The sequence below is a fragment of the Pleurodeles waltl genome, unplaced genomic scaffold, assembly GCF_031143425.1.
Source record: "Pleurodeles waltl isolate 20211129_DDA unplaced genomic scaffold, aPleWal1.hap1.20221129 scaffold_69, whole genome shotgun sequence".
In the NCBI taxonomy this organism is placed as follows: domain Eukaryota; kingdom Metazoa; phylum Chordata; class Amphibia; order Caudata; family Salamandridae; genus Pleurodeles; species Pleurodeles waltl.
This window is the reverse complement of record NW_027150390.1, coordinates 2,302,215-2,317,056: the sequence shown is the minus strand read 5'-3', so window position 1 is coordinate 2,317,056 and position 14,842 is coordinate 2,302,215.

The window sequence follows — 14,842 nt, the reverse complement described above, 5'->3', positions numbered from 1 at the left end:
GCAGCAGGAAGGTTGGCTGCTTCGAATGAACAGAACTTCCAGTCCTAAGTCCACTCACGTCCCGAACGCTCAAGCCCTCACCGGGTGCACCTCTGGCTCCCAGGTAAGGCCAAAACCTGAGCATGGTAGCGCAGGATCACAGAGAAGGAGCGGGTGGGGGTGCTTCTGTCTTGACAAAGGCGTGACATGGCTAGTGACTGAGAGGGCCTTGACTTTCCCCTATGACTGACTGTGAGAGGGGAAGGCGAAGATTTTCTGCACCCAGCATGCCTTGTGACATTCTTAGGCAAATGAGGTGAGAGCCCTGCCAGAATAGCTCCAGCGATCCCATGCCACTCCTCTGAAGGCTCCTGATCTGCATAACCACAGCATTTTGAGCAGGAAGCAGAGTGGCGCAGCAGAAGCGTGCTGGGCCCATAACCCAGAGGTCGATGGATCGAAACCATCCTCTGCTAGCATGGATTGATTTTTTTTCTTGTGAGGACCACTCTCTCGTTTCCACGCTGCCAGAGCGGAAAAAAGCAGGCTTGTGCCAGCTTTTTGTGGGAAGAGACTGCTCAACTATCGGTCTCTGCTCAAAGTCAGGGAGACAGATGGTCAGAGAATCAACCCTACACTTCAAAGGAAATGATGCACAGTTATGACCATTAACGAAAGATGGGACCCTCGCACTTCTTTCTGAGGCTGCTTGGAACGTTATTATTCCCTTTTTTTGTCCTGCTATTATCAATCTCCTGTGAATTTCGTGGAGCTGTTTTCTTTCTCTACCCTGCTGTTTTTCCCTTGCTGCCAATATATGCTTATTTCAATGATTTGAACTGCTGCTTTCCCTTTCTCCTTTTCTGCGCAGCTTTTGCATTGGTTTCAATCTCCAGTTCCTTAGCAGTTGCAAGAACTTTTTTCCTGATTTTCATGTTGGTCTGTAAACCAAAAATACCTCTGATACTGGTGCAATATAGTCATTGAACTCAGGGTTGTGATGTCTAGAGTTTAAAAAAAACATATGCCACGGAGCGTTGGTGGTATAGTGGTGAGCATAGCTGCCTTCCAAGCAGTTGACCCGGTTCGATTCCCGGCCAACGCAGTGCTAATATTTATACATTAAGCAAGCTGTAGCTATTCTAACGCAATATGTTAAAAAAAAGAGAAATATCTTGACCAGATTACTCAGCTATTAGATAAATAATAAACAAAGACATAGGCAGGCATCCCAAAAGCCCCGTCTGCGACTTTCTATGTCCTGAAATTTTTATATTTTACAAACAGCAGTCACCACTCACAACTGCTGGCAATAAATGGGCTGCAGGGGGGCAGGCAATGAAACGGCTAAGCCCTTCTGCCCGACCAGCCTTTAGAACTGCAGCATCTCTGCAGTAAAAAGTGTTTCAGGTCAATATCTCTCCCCTGGAAAAAATGTGCGAGACCCACCACCGATAAATGTGGCAAAAGTCCCCAACATTTTCTGCATATTTGTGCTCTTACCTGAAAGCAGCGCCACCTTGTAGTCATCGCAGGCAACTGCAGCATACAACCAAATTTATCCGAGAGCAAGGTGAAAGAAACCCAAGGGAACAGCCCCTGTCTGCAGCAGGAAGGTTGGCTGCTTCGAATGGACAGAACTTCCAGTCCTAAGTCCACTCACGTCCCGAACGCTCAAGCCCTCACCGGGTGCACCTCTGGCTCCCAGGTAAGGCCAAAACCTGAGCATGGTAGCGCAGGATCACAGAGAAGGAGCGGGTGGGGGTGCTTCTGTCTTGACAAAGGCGTGACATGGCTAGTGACTGAGAGGGCCTTGACTTTCCCCTATGACTGACTGTGAGAGGGGAAGGCGAAGATTTTCTGCACCCAGCATGCCTTGTGACATTCTTAGGCAAATGAGGTGAGAGCCCTGCCAGAATAGCTCCAGCGATCCCATGCCACTCCTCTGAAGGCTCCTGATCTGCATAACCACAGCATTTTGAGCAGGAAGCAGAGTGGCGCAGCGGAAGCGTGCTGGGCCCATAACCCAGAGGTCGATGGATCGAAACCATCCTCTGCTAGCATGGATTGATTTTTTTTCTTGTGAGGACCACTCTCTCGTTTCCACGCTGCCAGAGCGGAAAACAGCAGGCTTGTGCCAGCTTTTTGTGGGAAGAGACTGCTCAACTATCGGTCTCTGCTCAAAGTCAGGGAGACAGATGGTCAGAGAATCAACCCTACACTTCAAAGGAAATGATGCACAGTTATGACCATTAACGAAAGATGGGACCCTCGCACTTCTTTCTGAGGCTGCTTGGAACGTTATTATTCCCTTTTTTTGTCCTGCTATTATCAATCTCCTGTAAATTTCGTGGAGCTGTTTTCTTTCTCTACCCTGCTGTTTTTCCCTTGCTGCCAATATATGCTTATTTCAATGATTTGAACTGCTGCTTTCCCTTTCTCCTTTTCTGCGCAGCTTTTGCATTGGTTTCAATCTCCAGTTCCTTAGCAGTTGCAAGAACTTTTTTCCTGATTTTCATGTTGGTCTGTAAACCAAAAATACCTCTGATACTGGTGCAATATAGTCATTGAACTCAGGGTTGTGATGTCTAGAGTTTAAAAAAAACATATGCTTTGGAGCGTTGGTGGTATAGTGGTGAGCATAGCTGCCTTCCAAGCAGTTGACCCGGGTTTGATTCCCGGCCAACGCAGTGCTAATATTTATACATTAAGCAAGCTGTAGCTATTCTAACGCAATATGTTAAAAAAAAGAGAAATATCTTGACCAGATTACTCAGCTATTAGATAAATAATAAACAAAGACATAGGCAGGCATCCCAAAAAGCCCCGTCTGCGACTTTCTATGTCCTGAAATTTTTATATTTTACAAACAGCAGTCACCACTCACAACTGCTGGTAATAAATGGGCTGCAGGGGGGCAGGCAATGAAACGGCTAAGCCCTTCTGCCCGACCAGCCTTTAGAACTGCAGCATCTCTGCAGTAAAAAGTGTTTCAGGTCAATATCTCTCCCCTGGAAAAAATGTGCGAGACCCACCACCGATAAATGTGGCAAAAGTCCCCAACATTTTCTGCATATTTGTGCTCTTACCTGAAAGCAGCGCCACCTTGTAGTCATCGCAGGCAACTGCAGCATACAACCAAATTTATCCGAGAGCAAGGTGAAAGAAACCCAAGGGAACAGCCCCTGTCTGCAGCAGGAAGGTTGGCTGCTTCGAATGGACAGAACTTCCAGTCCTAAGTCCACTCACGTCCCGAACGCTCCCAAACGCTCATACCGGGCAAGCCCTCACCGGGTGCACCTCTGGCTCCCAGGTAAGGCCAAAACCTGAGCATGGTAGCGCAGGATCACAGACGAGGAGCGGGTGGGGGTGCTTCTGTCTTGACAAAGGCGTGACATGGCTAGTGACTGAGAGGGCCTTGACTTTCCCCTATGACTGACTGTGAGAGGGGAAGGCGAAGATTTTCTGCACCCAGCATGCCTTGTGACATTCTTAGGCAAATGAGGTGAGAGCCCTGCCAGAATAGCTCCAGCGATCCCATGCCACTCCTCTGAAGGCTCCTGATCTGCATAACCACAGCATTTTGAGCAGGAAGCAGAGTGGCGCAGCGGAAGCGTGCTGGGCCCATAACCCAGAGGTCGATGGATCGAAACCATCCTCTGCTAGCATGGATTGATTTTTTTTCTTGTGCGGACCACTCTCTCGTTTCCACGCTGCCAGAGCGGAAAACAGCAGGCTTGTGCCAGCTTTTTGTGGGAAGAGACTGCTCAACTATCGGTCTCTGCTCAAAGTCAGGGAGACAGATGGTCAGAGAATCAACCCTACACTTCAAAGGAAATGATGCACAGTTATGACCATTAACGAAAGATGGGACCCTCGCACTTCTTTCTGAGGCTGCTTGGAACGTTATTATTCCCTTTTTTTGTCCTGCTATTATCAATCTCCTGTAAATTTCGTGGAGCTGTTTTCTTTCTCTACCCTGCTGTTTTTCCCTTGCTGCCAATATATGCTTATTTCAATGATTTGAACTGCTGCTTTCCCTTTCTCCTTTTCTGCGCAGCTTTTGCATTGGTTTCAATCTCCAGTTCCTTAGCAGTTGCAAGAACTTTTTTCCTGATTTTCATGTTGGTCTGTAAACCAAAAATACCTCTGATACTGGTGCAATATAGTCATTGAACTCAGGGTTGTGATGTCTAGAGTTTAAAAAAAACATATGCTTTGGAGCGTTGGTGGTATAGTGGTGAGCATAGCTGCCTTCCAAGCAGTTGACCCGGGTTTGATTCCCGGCCAACGCAGTGCTAATATTTATACATTAAGCAAGCTGTAGCTATTCTAACGCAATATGTTAAAAAAAAGAGAAATATCTTGACCAGATTACTCAGCTATTAGATAAATAATAAACAAAGACATAGGCAGGCATCCCAAAAAGCCCCGTCTGCGACTTTCTATGTCCTGAAATTTTTATATTTTACAAACAGCAGTCACCACTCACAACTGCTGGTAATAAATGGGCTGCAGGGGGGCAGGCAATGAAACGGCTAAGCCCTTCTGCCCGACCAGCCTTTAGAACTGCAGCATCTCTGCAGTAAAAAGTGTTTCAGGTTAATATCTCTCCCCTGGAAAAAATGTGCGAGACCCACCACCGATAAATGTGGCAAAAGTCCCCAACATTTTCTGCATATTTGTGCTCTTACCTGAAAGCAGCGCCACCTTGTAGTCATCGCAGGCAACTGCAGCATACAACCAAATTTATCCGAGAGCAAGGTGAAAGAAACCCAAGGGAACAGCCCCTGTCTGCAGCAGGAAGGTTGGCTGCTTCGAATGGACAGAACTTCCAGTCCTAAGTCCACTCACGTCCCGAACGCTCCCAAACGCTCATACCGGGCAAGCCCTCACCGGGTGCACCTCTGGCTCCCAGGTAAGGCCAAAACCTGAGCATGGTAGCGCAGGATCACAGACGAGGAGCGGGTGGGGGTGCTTCTGTCTTGACAAAGGCGTGACATGGCTAGTGACTGAGAGGGCCTTGACTTTCCCCTATGACTGACTGTGAGAGGGGAAGGCGAAGATTTTCTGCACCCAGCATGCCTTGTGACATTCTTAGGCAAATGAGGTGAGAGCCCTGCCAGAATAGCTCCAGCGATCCCATGCCACTCCTCTGAAGGGACCTGATCTGCATAACCACACCATTTTGAGCAGGAAGCAGAGTGGCGCAGCGGAAGCGTGCTGGGCCCATAACCCAGAGGTCGATGGATCGAAACCATTCTCTGCTAGCATGGATTCATTTTTTTTCTTGTGAGGACCACTCTCTCGTTTCCACGTTGCCAGAGCGGAAAAAAGCAGGCTTGTGCCAGCTTTTTGTGGGAAGAGACTGCTCAACTATCGGTCTCTGCTCAAAGTCAGGGAGACAGATGGTCAGAGAATCAACCCTACACTTCAAAGGAAATGATGCACAGTTATGACCATTAACGAAAGATGGGACCCTCGCACTTCTTTCTGAGGCTGCTTGGAACGTTATTATTCCCTTTTTTTGTCCTGCTATTATCAATCTCCTGTGAATTTCGTGGAGCTGTTTTCTTTCTCTACCCTGCTGTTTTTCCCTTGCTGCCAATATATGCTTATTTCAATGATTTGAACTGCTGCTTTCCCTTTCTCCTTTTCTGCGCAGCTTTTGCATTGGTTTCAATCTCCAGTTCCTTAGCAGTTGCAAGAACTTTTTTCCTGATTTTCATGTTGGTCTGTAAACCAAAAATACCTCTGATACTGGTGCAATATAGTAATTGAACTCAGGGTTGTGATGTCTAGAGTTTAAAAAAAACATATGTCACGTAGTGTTGGTGGTATAGTGGTGAGCATAGCTGCCTTCCAAGCAGTTGACCCGGGTTCGATTCCCGGCCAACGCAGTGCTAATATTTATACATTAAGCAAGCTGTAGCTATTCTAACGCAATATGTTAAAAAAAAGAGAAATATCTTGACCAGATTACTCAGCTATTAGATAAATAATAAACAAAGACATAGGCAGGCATCCCAAAAGCCCCGTCTGCGACTTTCTATGTCCTGAAATTTTTATATTTTACAAACAGCAGTCACCACTCACAACTGCTGGCAATAAATGGGCTGCAGGGGGGCAGGCAATGAAACGGCTAAGCCCTTCTGCCCGACCAGCCTTTAGAACTGCAGCATCTCTGCAGTAAAAAGTGTTTCAGGTCAATATCTCTCCCCTGGAAAAAATGTGCGAGACCCACCACCGATAAATGTGGCAAAAGTCCCCAACATTTTCTGCATATTTGTGCTCTTACCTGAAAGCAGCGCCACCTTGTAGTCATCGCAGGCAACTGCAGCATACAACCAAATTTATCCGAGAGCAAGGTGAAAGAAACCCAAGGGAACAGCCCCTGTCTGCAGCAGGAAGGTTGGCTGCTTCGAATGGACAGAACTTCCAGTCCTAAGTCCACTCACGTCCCGAACGCTCAAGCCCTCACCGGGTGCACCTCTGGCTCCCAGGTAAGGCCAAAACCTGAGCATGGTAGCGCAGGATCACAGAGAAGGAGCGGGTGGGGGTGCTTCTGTCTTGACAAAGGCGTGACATGGCTAGTGACTGAGAGGGCCTTGACTTTCCCCTATGACTGACTGTGAGAGGGGAAGGCGAAGATTTTCTGCACCCAGCATGCCTTGTGACATTCTTAGGCAAATGAGGTGAGAGCCCTGCCAGAATAGCTCCAGCGATCCCATGCCACTCCTCTGAAGGCTCCTGATCTGCATAACCACAGCATTTTGAGCAGGAAGCAGAGTGGCGCAGCGGAAGCGTGCTGGGCCCATAACCCAGAGGTCGATGGATCGAAACCATCCTCTGCTAGCATGGATTGATTTTTTTTCTTGTGAGGACCACTCTCTCGTTTCCACGCTGCCAGAGCGGAAAACAGCAGGCTTGTGCCAGCTTTTTGTGGGAAGAGACTGCTCAACTATCGGTCTCTGCTCAAAGTCAGGGAGACAGATGGTCAGAGAATCAACCCTACACTTCAAAGGAAATGATGCACAGTTATGACCATTAACGAAAGATGGGACCCTCGCACTTCTTTCTGAGGCTGCTTGGAACGTTATTATTCCCTTTTTTTGTCCTGCTATTATCAATCTCCTGTAAATTTCGTGGAGCTGTTTTCTTTCTCTACCCTGCTGTTTTTCCCTTGCTGCCAATATATGCTTATTTCAATGATTTGAACTGCTGCTTTCCCTTTCTCCTTTTCTGCGCAGCTTTTGCATTGGTTTCAATCTCCAGTTCCTTAGCAGTTGCAAGAACTTTTTTCCTGATTTTCATGTTGGTCTGTAAACCAAAAATACCTCTGATACTGGTGCAATATAGTCATTGAACTCAGGGTTGTGATGTCTAGAGTTTAAAAAAAACATATGCTTTGGAGCGTTGGTGGTATAGTGGTGAGCATAGCTGCCTTCCAAGCAGTTGACCCGGGTTTGATTCCCGGCCAACGCAGTGCTAATATTTATACATTAAGCAAGCTGTAGCTATTCTAACGCAATATGTTAAAAAAAAGAGAAATATCTTGACCAGATTACTCAGCTATTAGATAAATAATAAACAAAGACATAGGCAGGCATCCCAAAAAGCCCCGTCTGCGACTTTCTATGTCCTGAAATTTTTATATTTTACAAACAGCAGTCACCACTCACAACTGCTGGTAATAAATGGGCTGCAGGGGGGCAGGCAATGAAACGGCTAAGCCCTTCTGCCCGACCAGCCTTTAGAACTGCAGCATCTCTGCAGTAAAAAGTGTTTCAGGTCAATATCTCTCCCCTGGAAAAAATGTGCGAGACCCACCACCGATAAATGTGGCAAAAGTCCCCAACATTTTCTGCATATTTGTGCTCTTACCTGAAAGCAGCGCCACCTTGTAGTCATCGCAGGCAACTGCAGCATACAACCAAATTTATCCGAGAGCAAGGTGAAAGAAACCCAAGGGAACAGCCCCTGTCTGCAGCAGGAAGGTTGGCTGCTTCGAATGGACAGAACTTCCAGTCCTAAGTCCACTCACGTCCCGAACGCTCCCAAACGCTCATACCGGGCAAGCCCTCACCGGGTGCACCTCTGGCTCCCAGGTAAGGCCAAAACCTGAGCATGGTAGCGCAGGATCACAGACGAGGAGCGGGTGGGGGTGCTTCTGTCTTGACAAAGGCGTGACATGGCTAGTGACTGAGAGGGCCTTGACTTTCCCCTATGACTGACTGTGAGAGGGGAAGGCGAAGATTTTCTGCACCCAGCATGCCTTGTGACATTCTTAGGCAAATGAGGTGAGAGCCCTGCCAGAATAGCTCCAGCGATCCCATGCCACTCCTCTGAAGGCTCCTGATCTGCATAACCACAGCATTTTGAGCAGGAAGCAGAGTGGCGCAGCGGAAGCGTGCTGGGCCCATAACCCAGAGGTCGATGGATCGAAACCATCCTCTGCTAGCATGGATTGATTTTTTTTCTTGTGCGGACCACTCTCTCGTTTCCACGCTGCCAGAGCGGAAAACAGCAGGCTTGTGCCAGCTTTTTGTGGGAAGAGACTGCTCAACTATCGGTCTCTGCTCAAAGTCAGGGAGACAGATGGTCAGAGAATCAACCCTACACTTCAAAGGAAATGATGCACAGTTATGACCATTAACGAAAGATGGGACCCTCGCACTTCTTTCTGAGGCTGCTTGGAACGTTATTATTCCCTTTTTTTGTCCTGCTATTATCAATCTCCTGTAAATTTCGTGGAGCTGTTTTCTTTCTCTACCCTGCTGTTTTTCCCTTGCTGCCAATATATGCTTATTTCAATGATTTGAACTGCTGCTTTCCCTTTCTCCTTTTCTGCGCAGCTTTTGCATTGGTTTCAATCTCCAGTTCCTTAGCAGTTGCAAGAACTTTTTTCCTGATTTTCATGTTGGTCTGTAAACCAAAAATACCTCTGATACTGGTGCAATATAGTCATTGAACTCAGGGTTGTGATGTCTAGAGTTTAAAAAAAACATATGCTTTGGAGCGTTGGTGGTATAGTGGTGAGCATAGCTGCCTTCCAAGCAGTTGACCCGGGTTTGATTCCCGGCCAACGCAGTGCTAATATTTATACATTAAGCAAGCTGTAGCTATTCTAACGCAATATGTTAAAAAAAAGAGAAATATCTTGACCAGATTACTCAGCTATTAGATAAATAATAAACAAAGACATAGGCAGGCATCCCAAAAAGCCCCGTCTGCGACTTTCTATGTCCTGAAATTTTTATATTTTACAAACAGCAGTCACCACTCACAACTGCTGGTAATAAATGGGCTGCAGGGGGGCAGGCAATGAAACGGCTAAGCCCTTCTGCCCGACCAGCCTTTAGAACTGCAGCATCTCTGCAGTAAAAAGTGTTTCAGGTTAATATCTCTCCCCTGGAAAAAATGTGCGAGACCCACCACCGATAAATGTGGCAAAAGTCCCCAACATTTTCTGCATATTTGTGCTCTTACCTGAAAGCAGCGCCACCTTGTAGTCATCGCAGGCAACTGCAGCATACAACCAAATTTATCCGAGAGCAAGGTGAAAGAAACCCAAGGGAACAGCCCCTGTCTGCAGCAGGAAGGTTGGCTGCTTCGAATGGACAGAACTTCCAGTCCTAAGTCCACTCACGTCCCGAACGCTCCCAAACGCTCATACCGGGCAAGCCCTCACCGGGTGCACCTCTGGCTCCCAGGTAAGGCCAAAACCTGAGCATGGTAGCGCAGGATCACAGACGAGGAGCGGGTGGGGGTGCTTCTGTCTTGACAAAGGCGTGACATGGCTAGTGACTGAGAGGGCCTTGACTTTCCCCTATGACTGACTGTGAGAGGGGAAGGCGAAGATTTTCTGCACCCAGCATGCCTTGTGACATTCTTAGGCAAATGAGGTGAGAGCCCTGCCAGAATAGCTCCAGCGATCCCATGCCACTCCTCTGAAGGCTCCTGATCTGCATAACCACACCATTTTGAGCAGGAAGCAGAGTGGCGCAGCGGAAGCGTGCTGGGCCCATAACCCAGAGGTCGATGGATCGAAACCATTCTCTGCTAGCATGGATTCATTTTTTTTCTTGTGAGGACCACTCTCTCGTTTCCACGTTGCCAGAGCGGAAAAAAGCAGGCTTGTGCCAGCTTTTTGTGGGAAGAGACTGCTCAACTATCGGTCTCTGCTCAAAGTCAGGGAGACAGATGGTCAGAGAATCAACCCTACACTTCAAAGGAAATGATGCACAGTTATGACCATTAACGAAAGATGGGACCCTCGCACTTCTTTCTGAGGCTGCTTGGAACGTTATTATTCCCTTTTTTTGTCCTGCTATTATCAATCTCCTGTGAATTTCGTGGAGCTGTTTTCTTTCTCTACCCTGCTGTTTTTCCCTTGCTGCCAATATATGCTTATTTCAATGATTTGAACTGCTGCTTTCCCTTTCTCCTTTTCTGCGCAGCTTTTGCATTGGTTTCAATCTCCAGTTCCTTAGCAGTTGCAAGAACTTTTTTCCTGATTTTCATGTTGGTCTGTAAACCAAAAATACCTCTGATACTGGTGCAATATAGTAATTGAACTCAGGGTTGTGATGTCTAGAGTTTAAAAAAAACATATGTCACGTAGTGTTGGTGGTATAGTGGTGAGCATAGCTGCCTTCCAAGCAGTTGACCCGGGTTCGATTCCCGGCCAACGCAGTGCTAATATTTATACATTAAGCAAGCTGTAGCTATTCTAACGCAATATGTTAAAAAAAAGAGAAATATCTTGACCAGATTACTCAGCTATTAGATAAATAATAAACAAAGACATAGGCAGGCATCCCAAAAGCCCCGTCTGCGACTTTCTATGTCCTGAAATTTTTATATTTTACAAACAGCAGTCACCACTCACAACTGCTGGCAATAAATGGGCTGCAGGGGGGCAGGCAATGAAACGGCTAAGCCCTTCTGCCCGACCAGCCTTTAGAACTGCAGCATCTCTGCAGTAAAAAGTGTTTCAGGTCAATATCTCTCCCCTGGAAAAAATGTGCGAGACCCACCACCGATAAATGTGGCAAAAGTCCCCAACATTTTCTGCATATTTGTGCTCTTACCTGAAAGCAGCGCCACCTTGTAGTCATCGCAGGCAACTGCAGCATACAACCAAATTTATCCGAGAGCAAGGTGAAAGAAACCCAAGGGAACAGCCCCTGTCTGCAGCAGGAAGGTTGGCTGCTTCGAATGGACAGAACTTTCAGTCCTAAGTCCACTCACGTCCCGAACGCTCATACCGGGCAAGCCCTCACCGGGTGCACCTCTGGCTCCCAGGTAAGGCCAAAACCTGAGCATGGTAGCGCAGGATCACAGAGAAGGAGCGGGTGGGGGTGCTTCTGTCTTGACAAAGGCGTGACATGGCTAGTGACTGAGAGGGCCTTGACTTTCCCCTATGACTGACTGTGAGAGGGGAAGGCGAAGATTTTCTGCACCCAGCATGCCTTGTGACATTCTTAGGCAAATGAGGTGAGAGCCCTGCCAGAATAGCTCCAGCGATCCCAAGCCACTCCTCTGAAGGCTCCTGATCTGCATAACCACAGCATTTTGAGCAGGAAGCAGAGTGGCGCAGCGGAAGCGTGCTGGGCCCATAACCCAGAGGTCGATGGATCGAAACCATCCTCTGCTAGCATGGATTGATTTTTTTTCTTGTGAGGACCACTCTCTCGTTTCCACGCTGCCAGAGCGGAAAAAAGCAGGCTTGTGCCAGCTTTTTGTGGGAAGAGACTGCTCAACTATCGGTCTCTGCTCAAAGTCAGGGAGACAGATGGTCAGAGAATCAACCCTACACTTCAAAGGAAATGATGCACAGTTATGACCATTAACGAAAGATGGGACCCTCGCACTTCTTTCTGAGGCTGCTTGGAACGTTATTATTCCCTTTTTTTGTCCTGCTATTATCAATCTCCTGTGAATTTCGTGGAGCTGTTTTCTTTCTCTACCCTGCTGTTTTTCCCTTGCTGCCAATATATGCTTATTTCAATGATTTGAACTGCTGCTTTCCCTTTCTCCTTTTCTGCGCAGCTTTTGCATTGGTTTCAATCTCCAGTTCCTTAGCAGTTGCAAGAACTTTTTTCCTGATTTTCATGTTGGTCTGTAAACCAAAAATACCTCTGATACTGGTGCAATATAGTCATTGAACTCAGGGTTGTGATGTCTAGAGTTTAAAAAAAACATATGCCACGGAGCGTTGGTGGTATAGTGATGAGCATAGCTGCCTTCCAAGCAGTTGACCCGGGTTCGATTCCCGGCCAACGCAGTGCTAATATTTATACATTAAGCAAGCTGTAGCTATTCTAACGCAATATGTTAAAAAAAAGAGAAATATCTTGACCAGATTACTCAGCTATTAGATAAATAATAAACAAAGACTTAGGCAGGCATCCCAAAAGCCCCGTCTGCGACTTTCTATGTCCTGAAATTTTTATATTTTACAAACAGCAGTCACCACTCACAACTGCTGGCAATAAATGGGCTGCAGGGGGGCAGGCAATGAAACGGCTAAGCCCTTCTGCCCGACCAGCCTTTAGAACTGCAGCATCTCTGCAGTAAAAAGTGTTTCAGGTCAATATCTCTCCCCTGGAAAAAATGTGCGAGACCCACCACCGATAAATGTGGCAAAAGTCCCCAACATTTTCTGCATATTTGTGCTCTTACCTGAAAGCAGCGCCACCTTGTAGTCATCGCAGGCAACTGCAGCATACAACCAAATTTATCCGAGAGCAAGGTGAAAGAAACCCAAGGGAACAGCCCCTGTCTGCAGCAGGAAGGTTGGCTGCTTCGAATGGACAGAACTTCCAGTCCTAAGTCCACTCACGTCCCGAACGCTCATACCGGGCAAGCCCTCACCGGGTGCACCTCTGGCTCCCAGGTAAGGCCAAAACCTGAGCATGGTAGCGCAGGATCACAGAGAAGGAGCGGGTGGGGGTGCTTCTGTCTTGACAAAGGCGTGACATGGCTAGTGACTGAGAGGGCCTTGACTTTCCCCTATGACTGACTGTGAGAGGGGAAGGCGAAGATTTTCTGCACCCAGCATGCCTTGTGACATTCTTAGGCAAATGAGGTGAGAGCCCTGCCAGAATAGCTCCAGCGATCCCATGCCACTCCTCTGAAGGCTCCTGATCTGCATAACCACAGCATTTTGAGCAGGAAGCAGAGTGGCGCAGCAGAATTGTGCTGTGCCCATAACCCAGAGGTCGATGGATCGAAACCATCCTCTGCTAGCATGGATTGATTTTTTTTCTTGTGAGGACCACTCTCTCGTTTCCACGCTGCCAGAGCGGAAAAAAGCAGGCTTGTGCCAGCTTTTTGTGGGAAGAGACTACTCAACTATCGGTCTCTGCTCAAAGTCAGGGAGACAGATGGTCAGAGAATCAACCCTACACTTCAAAGGAAATGATGCACAGTTATGACCATTAACGAAAGATGGGACCCTCGCACTTCTTTCTGAGGCTGCTTGGAATGTTATTATTCCCTTTTTTTGTCCTGCTATTATCAATCTCCTGTGAATTTCGTGGAGCTGTTTTCTTTCTCTACCCTGCTGTTTTTCCCTTGCTGCCAATATATGCTTATTTCAATGATTTGAACTGCTGCTTTCCCTTTCTCCTTTTCTGCGCAGCTTTTGCATTGGTTTCAATCTCCAGTTCCTTAGCAGTTGCAAGAACTTTTTTCCTGATTTTCATGTTGGTCTGTAAACCAAAAATACCTCTGATACTGGTGCAATATAGTCATTCAACTCAGGGTTGTGATGTCTAGAGTTTAAAAAAAACATATGCATTGGAGCGTTGGTGGTATAGTGGTGAGCATAGCTGCCTTCCAAGCAGTTGACCCGGGTTTGATTCCCGGCCAACGCAGTGCTAATATTTATACATTAAGCAAGCTGTAGCTATTCTAACGCAATATGTTAAAAAAAAGATAAATATCTTGACCAGATTACTCAGCTATTAGATAAATAATAAACAAAGACATAGGCAGGCATCCCAAAAAGCCCAGTCTGCGACTTTCTATGTCCTGAAATTTTTATATTTTACAAACAGCAGTCCCCACTCACAACTGCTGGTAATAAATGGGCTGCAGGGGGGCAGGCAATGAAACGGCTAAGCCCTTCTGCCCGACCAGCCTTTAGAACTGCAGCATCTCTGCAGTAAAAAGTGTTTCAGGTCAATATCTCTCCCCTGGAAAAAATGTGCGAGACCCACCACCGATAAATGTGGCAAAAGTCCCCAACATTTTCTGCATATTTGTGCTCTTACCTGAAAGCAGCGCCACCTTGTAGTCATCGCAGGCAACTGCAGCATACAACCAAATTTATCCGAGAGCAAGGTGAAAGAAACCCAAGGGAACAGCCCCTGTCTGCAGCAGGAAGGTTGGCTGCTTCGAATGGACAGAACTTCCAGTCCTAAGTCCACTCACGTCCCGAACGCTCATACCGGGCAAGCCCTCACCGGGTGCACCTCTGGCTCCCAGGTAAGGCCAAAACCTGAGCATGGTAGCGCAGGATCACAGAGAAGGAGCGGGTGGGGGTGCTTCTGTCTTGACAAAGGCGTGACATGGCTAGTGACTAAGAGGGCCTTGACTTTCCCCTATGACTGACTGTGAGAGGGGAAGGCGAAGATTTTCTGCACCCAGCATGCCTTGTGACATTCTTAGGCAAATGAGGTGAGAGCCCTGCCAGAATAGCTCCAGCGATCCCATGCCACTCCTCTGAAGGCTCCTGATCTGCATAACCACAGCATTTTGAGCAGGAAGCAGAGTGGCGCAGCGGAAGAGTGCTGGGCCCATAACCCAGAGGTCGATGGATCGAAACCATCCTCTGCTAGCATGGATTGATTTT